Source organism: Bos indicus, unplaced genomic scaffold (genome assembly GCF_029378745.1).
Source record: "Bos indicus isolate NIAB-ARS_2022 breed Sahiwal x Tharparkar unplaced genomic scaffold, NIAB-ARS_B.indTharparkar_mat_pri_1.0 scaffold_63, whole genome shotgun sequence".
NCBI classification, from domain to species: domain Eukaryota; kingdom Metazoa; phylum Chordata; class Mammalia; order Artiodactyla; family Bovidae; genus Bos; species Bos indicus.
The window spans coordinates 539,761-548,114 of NW_027223726.1; the positions used below are offsets into that span (position 1 = coordinate 539,761).

An 8,354-nucleotide genomic window follows, 5' to 3' on the forward strand; every position below is an offset into this window, starting at 1 on the left:
AGTGGGGCAGAGGTGCCAGGCATGGGTTTATGCTGATGGGAGTGGTAAGAGTCACAAGCAGAAACTGATGATGCAGGAGACATGGATGCTGATGGTGATCCTGATGTACATCTGGAGGAGAGAAAAATGGGTCCCAGTTAACACATGGCAGGGACAGAAAAGGCTGAATCTGTGGGTCATTATTATGGAGAGGTTCCCAGGTTGGTGGGTGGGAGAATGAGGAACTTCTTCACTAGTTGCCTCTGTTTTTCTCAGTGAATGACGAAAGGATCACCTTTGAGGGGTGGGGAGGAGTGCTGGACACTTGAGAAGAAAGGGGAGGATTTGAAAATTGTCTCGGAGACAAGGAGGGTGGATGGGCTCTGCAGAGCCTGCTTGAGGGGAGGACTTGTGCAATCCTTTAAGACCAGTTAGCACGTAGTGTGTTGTTCCCTAACCAGGTTCAGCCACAGACGTGAAATGGGGACACTGACATTTACTGGGGCAGAGGCTGTGCCAGGTGAGTCGGCACAGTTTATACTGTGCTCAAGGGAACAGTAATAGAGAGGTGATGGCAGAGACTATCCAACTGAGTTGGAGGTCATGGAAGTCAAGGAGAGGGGCAAATTGGTTGTGATGAGTTCTAGAGCAGCAGTTCTCATACTGGAGCATGTGACTCACACTTCACTATCCCCTGAAGGGCTCCTTAAGACAGAGTGCTGGGCCCCAGCAAGGTTTCTAACTTGGTACATCTGGGTGGGACCTGAGAATTGGCTTGTCTAAGAAGTCCAGACAATGCTGAGGCTGCTGGTCCACAGAGAGTCTGGCCAGAGCAGTGGCTGAGGTAGAGAGGGGCCCAGAACATTGAGGAAAGGAACAAAATGCTAGGTAGTTGGAAGCCCTTCCATCTGCACAGATGCAGAATTGACTCAGGAGTAGAGGTGCAGAGACTGTGACATGCGGTTTGGCAAAGAACAGTCTATTTTCCTGATTCCTGGGCTTACGTGAAAAGTTATTAGAAACCACTATCAACAATTAAATACCATTAAATTGGATAAGTGGGAAGAAATGGATGCATTCCTAGAAACATACAACATACTAATACAGAACCAAGAAGAAATTGAAAGCTTGGAAAGACCAATAATAAATAGATTAAATCAGTAACCAAACACCACTTAATAAAGAAAACCTCAGGGCCAGGTCTTCACAGGCAATTCTAACAAATATTTAAAGAAAAATTAATAACAATCCTCCTTAAACTCTTCCAAAAATAGAAGAAAGAACACTGCCAAACTTATTTTATGAAGCCAGCATTAATTACCCTAACAACAAAGTCAAGCATAATATTAGAAATAGGGCTATGCTATGATCCATCAATCCAACTTCTATGTATATACACAAAGGAATTGAAATCAGGCTCTCAAAGCAGTCTCTGCATTGCCTGTTCACTGCAGCATTGTCGACAATAGTCAAAACATGGAAACAATCTAAATGTGCAGTGATTGATGGATAAGAAAATGTAGTACATACATTAAAATTGGGTATTATCCAGCCTTTAAAGACAGAAGGAAATCCTGTCATTTGCAGCAACATGGATGAAACTGTAGGACATTATGCTAAGTGAGGTAAGCCAGGCAGAGAAAGGCAAACACTTCTTAGTACCACTTACACAAGGAATCTAAAATAGCAAAATCCTTAGAAGAGAGTAGAACGGTGGTTGCCAGGAGCTTGGGGAGGAGGTGAAATGGGGAGGTGATGGTCAAAGGATAGCCTTTATATTCAGGGGACCTGAGTCCTTGAATCCCTATTCCCTGTAACACTTTGAAGTCTTAGGTGGTACAGATGACGAACTTCCCCATGGACATTTGCAAGCTGCAGAAGCCACTGTCTCTTCCTCTCAAGAAGCACCTTCCATGTAGCACCTCACCTAAGCCCCCCTAGCTTCCCTGCTAGGTCATTGGCCCATTTAGGGACAAGGAAGTAAAGACCCAAAAAGGAAAAAGACATGGGGAAGCACCTAGCTTGTAGATGGCACAACCAGGACCTCAACCCAGGACTTCAGATTCAGGTTCTCTGCCATAGTCCCCCAAGCTGCCTCCACCATTGCTCAGATAGCATCAGATCAGGACTCAACAGCCAGATATTCAGTAAAACAAGATATATAGCTCGGGACCAGCAGCAGGTAAAGGCCAGGATAAGTGGGCATGTGTGGGAAGTGATGGTGCTATCCTGGTGCTTGGGAAGCCTCTGGGCCACATGGTCAACTCTGCTTGAACACAGGTTTGCATGCTAAAAACCAGTGGAATTGACCCCAGTGTCTGAGCTTCATGGGGCCTGGTGATCCTGGCAGCCCCTTAGCCTTAGCACCTGTTCAACTAGAAGCGCAGAACAGAGTATCTCCCTTGAAGGCAATGGGAATGGGTAGCAACCAGGCCCTCCACCACCGATGAGCCTGTTCTGCCTTTTCCCCAGAAGACACATTGATCTGGACTATTACTTCCCATGCCTGGAGCATTCGTCCTCCCCAAGAGCCTCTGACTGCTAACTGGATTGAGTGTGTGTTTCCAATCTCATGGATACTTTCTTTTACTTCCTTCAGGCTGAGAAGAAAATGATGACTCCAGGACAAGTTTGACTATCCCCAGTTACCCCAAGTTGCTGGCTCTTCTTCCCGCACTTCCTCCCTCATGCTTTTGATTTGTTCATGTTTGCCCTTCTTAAGTTGAACTTGCTTACATCCAGTAGTGTATCTTGATGATCTTATGATAATCCCTTGTGTGTGTACCTTTTTATAGCTGAAAAAGCACTTCCCATCCATGATCTTACTTCAGGCTCAAGCAAAAAGTGTTGAACAATAATTCCGTTTGACTTCCCCAAGACTGGTCAGCTTCCTGATGAGTTTAGGTGGCCTGAGTGTGACTTTGGGACTTGAAAGCAGAAGGAGACCCCCCTGAAGCTTCTTAGGGGCCAGGTTAAAGACTGTTGACTATCCCTAGTAGGTAAATTGTGGACACTGAATGCTGGGGATCGACATAGGCTAATGTTTAGCTTGTCTATTTGCCATATATATTTTTTGAACTTTCCATATCCTTTTACAACTAGTTTGTTGCTTTCAATTGAGTTACATAGCAGATTTTAGTTACCTCCTCCTACCTAGCTTTCAGTACAGCTGAGTTCTTCCCCGCAGGCATGTGGACATGTATTAGAAAGTTTACACATTAGGTCTAAATTATCTGTGATGTAATTCTTAAGAGGATACTGACCAAATGAACATCATGTCTGAATTTTGATAGCTGATTGATACCTTTGACCTCAATTTCCAACCCCTAAACTTCACAAGGATCCCCTAAAGTAGGTCTTAGAGTACATAGACTCCAGAAAGATTATGAAGGGATAAAATCAGTTAACATTCTTAAGGCCTTACTACATAGCAGGCATTATAACAGAGTGATGGCATTAATCCCCGTGCTAATCTTGTGCAGAGCATATTCTTCTCCCCAGTGTGCAAATGAGGACATTTGGGCTCAGACAAGAGGTCAGAACCATTGCTGTATCTCTCCAGTAACTGTAACCATAGTCCTGAGCCTTTGTGGAGGTTACCTGGTCCTCCCAGGGAAACTGCCCCCCTCAGACCTTCCCTAAGGCACACTTTCACAAAGAGAGGCAGGTGGGAAATTGCACTCCTCCTCTGGGCATCCTTGGTAAAATATAAGAAGAGCCAAACTGGCCCCCTCACCTCCTCTTTTCCATGAAAACACCTCTAAACTGAAATCCTCTTAGCTGGGAAGAGATATGACTCACAGATCTTCCCAAAGAAGAGCTCATCCACCCAGGAGAAGATCCAGTTGTTTAGCTGATCTGAGTACAGGGACCTCAGTGACATCCCATTTTCCAGTTCAGACTCTGTCCCAAGCTAGCAGCAACTACCAAAATCCCAGGTACTTAGAACAGGGACTCCCTTTGGCCAGCTGGACAGATATAGACCCATGCAACTGGGTTCCTCGACCTTTGGGGCCAGCGTTACTGTGTAAATTGGGCTTCCCTGATAGCTCCATTGGTAAAGAGTCTGCCTGCAATGCAGGAGACTCCGATTCCTGGGTCAGGAAGATCCACTGGAGAAGGGATAGGCTACACACTCCAGTATTCTTGGGCTTCCCCTGTGGCTCAGCTGGTAAAGAATCTGCCTGCAATGTAGAAGACCTGGGTTTGATCCCTGGGTTGGAAAGATCTCCTGGACGAGGCAAAGGCTACCCACTCCAGTATTCTGGCCTAGAGAATTTCATGGACTATGTAGTTCATGGGGTCACAAAGAGTCAGACGGGACTAAGCAACTTTCACTTTCACTGTGTAAGTTTTGCAAAGCGAAAGGACAAACTGACAGTTTTTCTGATTAAAAATGAGGGTCTTGGGAGCAGACAGGGAGGTTGAGCGTGGACCCGGGGGGCTGGCGAGGGGTGGGGGTGGGGGGCGCGGCGAGGAGGCCTTCACATCTCCGCGGCCACGGCGCGAGTGCCACTACTTGGATCCCTCTTCTGGCTTCGGAGCTGATCCAGAAGGCCAATCTGGCTAAGCAGGCCAAGCGCTACGATGACATGGCCACCTGCCTGAAGGCCATGATGGAGCAGGGTGTGGAGCTGTCTAACGAGGAGCACAACCTGCTGTCAGTGGCCTACAAGAACGTGGTCTGGGGCCGCTGGTCCGCCTGGAGGGTCATCTCCAGCATCGAGCAAAAAACCGACACCTGGACAAGAAGTTGCAGCTGATCAAGGACTCCCGGGCAAAAGTAAGAGTCCGAGCTGAGGTCCATCTGCACCACGGTCCTGGAATTGTTGGATAAGTATTTAATAGCCAATGCAACTAATCCAGAGAGTAAGGTCTTCTATCTGAAAATGAAGGGAGATTACTTCCGGTACCTTGCTGAAGTTGCTTGTGGTGATGATCGGAAGCAAACGATAGATAATTCCCAAGGAGCTTACCAAGAGGCTTTCGATGTAAGCAAGAAAGAGATGCAACCCACACACCCCATCCAGCTGGGGCTGGCTCTTAACTTTTCTGTATTCTACTATGAGATCCTCAATAACGCAGAACTGGCCTGCACACTGGCTAAAATGGCCTTTGATGAGGCTATTGCAGAACTCGACACACTGAATGAAGACTCGTACAAAGACAGCACCCTCATCATGCAGCTGCTGAGAGACAACCTCACATTATGGACATCAGACAGTGCAGGAGAAGAATGTGATGCGGCAGAAGGGGCAGAAAACTAAGTGCATACAGGGTGTCATCTTTCTTCCCCTTGAAACCTTTTTACTCATCTCCATTCCTTATTCCATTTGGATTTCCTATAGCAAAGAAACCCATTCCTGTGTATGGAATCAACTGTTTATAGTCTTTTCACACTGAAGCTTTGGGAAAACTCCATTCCTTGATTTGTGTTTGTCTTAGCCTTGCTGGTGGGCAGTTACTGCTGTAGAAAATTATTAATAGCTTCGTTTCATACAAACATAAGTAACTTCCAAACACTTATGTAGAAGACTAAAAATGTATCTGGTATTTAAGTAATCTGAACCAGTTCTGCAAGTGACTGTGTTTTGTATTACTGTGAAGATATGAAAATGTAGCTAATTACAATTTAAAGAGTGTTCTACATAACTTCTTAATTTCTACATTCCCTCCCTTACTCTTAGTCAGAGATTTCCTTTCAGGATTTTCCATCCTCTTAAAGTATTCCTTTTTAGTAGGAATCCAGAAGTATTAGATTGAATGGAAAAGCATTTGACATTTTGGGGCTGGGGGAATCACAGATTAAATGCCTCCTGTATCATATGTGATGGAGGTCTTGTGTATCTGTGACAACAGGGAGTTTCCTTATTCACTCTTCATTTGCTGCTGTTTAAGTTGACAACTTCCCTTCCCAATAAAAACTCACACCTCCAAAAAAATAAAATGAGGGCCTTTTCTCCTAATTTTGAAGAGATTGGGCTGCCTTTCTGAGTGTCTGGTGTCCTCCGCCAGCATTCAGAAGTTGTTTTGTGGAAGTTGCTCCACATTCAAATAATCTTTTTTTTTTTTTTTTCGATGAGTCTGTGAGGAAGAAAGTGGTCTCCCCATCCTATTCTTCCACCATTTTGGGACCGCCCCTTCTCTTGATTTAATTAGAAAATGTCTCTCCATCTCTGTCCAGTTTCTGAGCCCTGTGCACATTGGATGGTGGACTTGTCCAAATGATCAGAGAATAACATTCAATTTATTTGCCTTGATGTGCATAAGATTTGCTCTGGAGGGGAAAATTGGCACAGCATGCCATGTACTGACACAAAATATGAGCTGGTTTTCCTCAAGACTAGCTCTCAGCCAGGGACTTGGCACATGGTAGGGACTGACACATAGGTGCTGAATGAATTAGTGAAAGGGAAAGGGGTCCAAGATAGGCTGGCTTCCCCACCTTCAAGATACACTATGCCTTTAAGGGAGTTTTAGAACCAATGTGCAAGATACTGATTTCAATCTGAAAAAATCTCTTTCATGGTTGAAATGGCTCAAAATTCTGCAGACTTAAGGAAAAAAGTGGTTGCATTACACTTGCCTTGTTTTTAGTTGCCTAGAATTTTTAATCATACTTGCTTGACTCACGGTAATGTACACAAACATAATAAATGGTAAGATACTTCATGTGTAAATGTTAAGGTTTCCTTTTTTAAGTGTGATAACTTGGTGCATTTGGCTGTGTCATTAATTTTCTCCTATTATTTGAAGCCATTCTCCTTACAAAGGCAAATAAATACTTTTAAGAAGTATCAAATATAAAGAGAAAAGACAGAAGTATCTAGAAACTATACATGCACAGGAGGTGTGCAATTCTAGGCCTGTCAAATCTTTTTTAAAAAAATTATTTTTATTGGAGTGTAGTTGCTTTTCAGTGTTGTGTTAGTTTGTGCTGTACAGCAAAGTGAATCAGCTATACATATACAAATATTTCCCCTCCCTTTTGGAGTTCCTTCCTATTCAGTAGACCAATCAGATTTTCTTTTTTTTTAGACCTATCAGATCTTAATGAGTAATGTTTTATTCTTTTGGGCCCATCCTTTCATTGCTGATAGGTGGCTCCTTCGTCCTTACTGAACACTTGCAATGACCAGGAGCACAGTCCCTTACAAGCCCATTCTGTCTCTGGAAATGCATTCCTCAGTTGAGTTACAACTTGTTCCCTTTAACTATCATCCACTGATAATCTATAATCCCTCTCTTATATGCTAACCCCTAAAATATGTAAATGTGCTTATTGGATTCTTCCTCTGTCAACTCTTCCCATTTAAACACCCCTGTTCCCATCAACTCTGGCAGTAATTCTGAATAGACATCTCTCAAACACCCTTCTCAAAGATGCACCCTAAACCACACATCGCAACCCATCCCTCCAGATGTGTACCAACAGGAAAGACTTCTCATCTTATTTATTAGGGCCAGTGGCCCAGGCTGTTAGAATCCTGTTGAATAGTCATTCTGCATATCAGTTGATCCATGCTTCCAAGATTTTTACCCGAAAAAATCTATGGAATCTATGGAATTCCAAGACGTGGAATCCATGTCTTGATCCCACCTGGGGCCAAAAAGAATTGATCAGGAAATCATTCCAAAGATAGAAGACATGACAGAGAAATCCTTCCACTACTGAGCAGGGACGTTGGGACCCAGTAATCAGTAGATATTGAACTAGTATCCCTGTGGCTACATTCTCACCGCAACCTCAGCCACCATCTTGGCTACATGAGTACCATTAGGAAATGAAGAAGATGCTTTATCAATTCAAAGGACAAGAACTATAACAATAGCTCCTAACCAGATATTTCTAGGACTCTCTGTTGGTAATAGTATGTGACACAAACACCCCACCACCCGCCCAAATAGATTAGTACTATTTTGAAAAATGACTTAGCAGAGCAGTTTCCCAGTGAGCCACTTGATCCCCATACTCAGCCTTTGCTATTCCTCCTTCCTCTTTACAGATCCATACCTATGAGGGCCCCCAACCCATACACCCCATGTGGGGTCCTCTGGGGGACTCTGCTTATTAATGCATTCCACCTGTGAATTTCCACACAACACATTTCTCTTGTCCTGTTTGTCTGCACAGTATCTTTTCCCCATGAATTTCCCAGTGGAAGAAATCTTCCACCAAGGGACCCAAGAGTGGTTATATTGAATTTGAAGTTGAGATTGCTACCTGGTCATTTGGGGCCCCTCTTGGCACTGAATCAACAAGACAGGTACTATTTTACCTGCTGGCTGACTGCTCCTGATTATTGAGGTGGAATGGAGTTACTACTATACCGTGGAAGCAAGAAGGATCATATCTGTAACCTAGGAGAAAAATA

At 44.1% G+C, this 8,354-nt stretch overlaps 1 pseudogene; it reads left to right on the forward strand.

The window, feature by feature from the left end:
* The first annotated feature begins 459 nt into the window (after positions 1-459).
* LOC139182026 (14-3-3 protein theta pseudogene) lies at positions 460-5,876 on the forward strand (annotated as a pseudogene).
* The last annotated feature ends 2,478 nt before the right edge of the window (positions 5,877-8,354 follow it).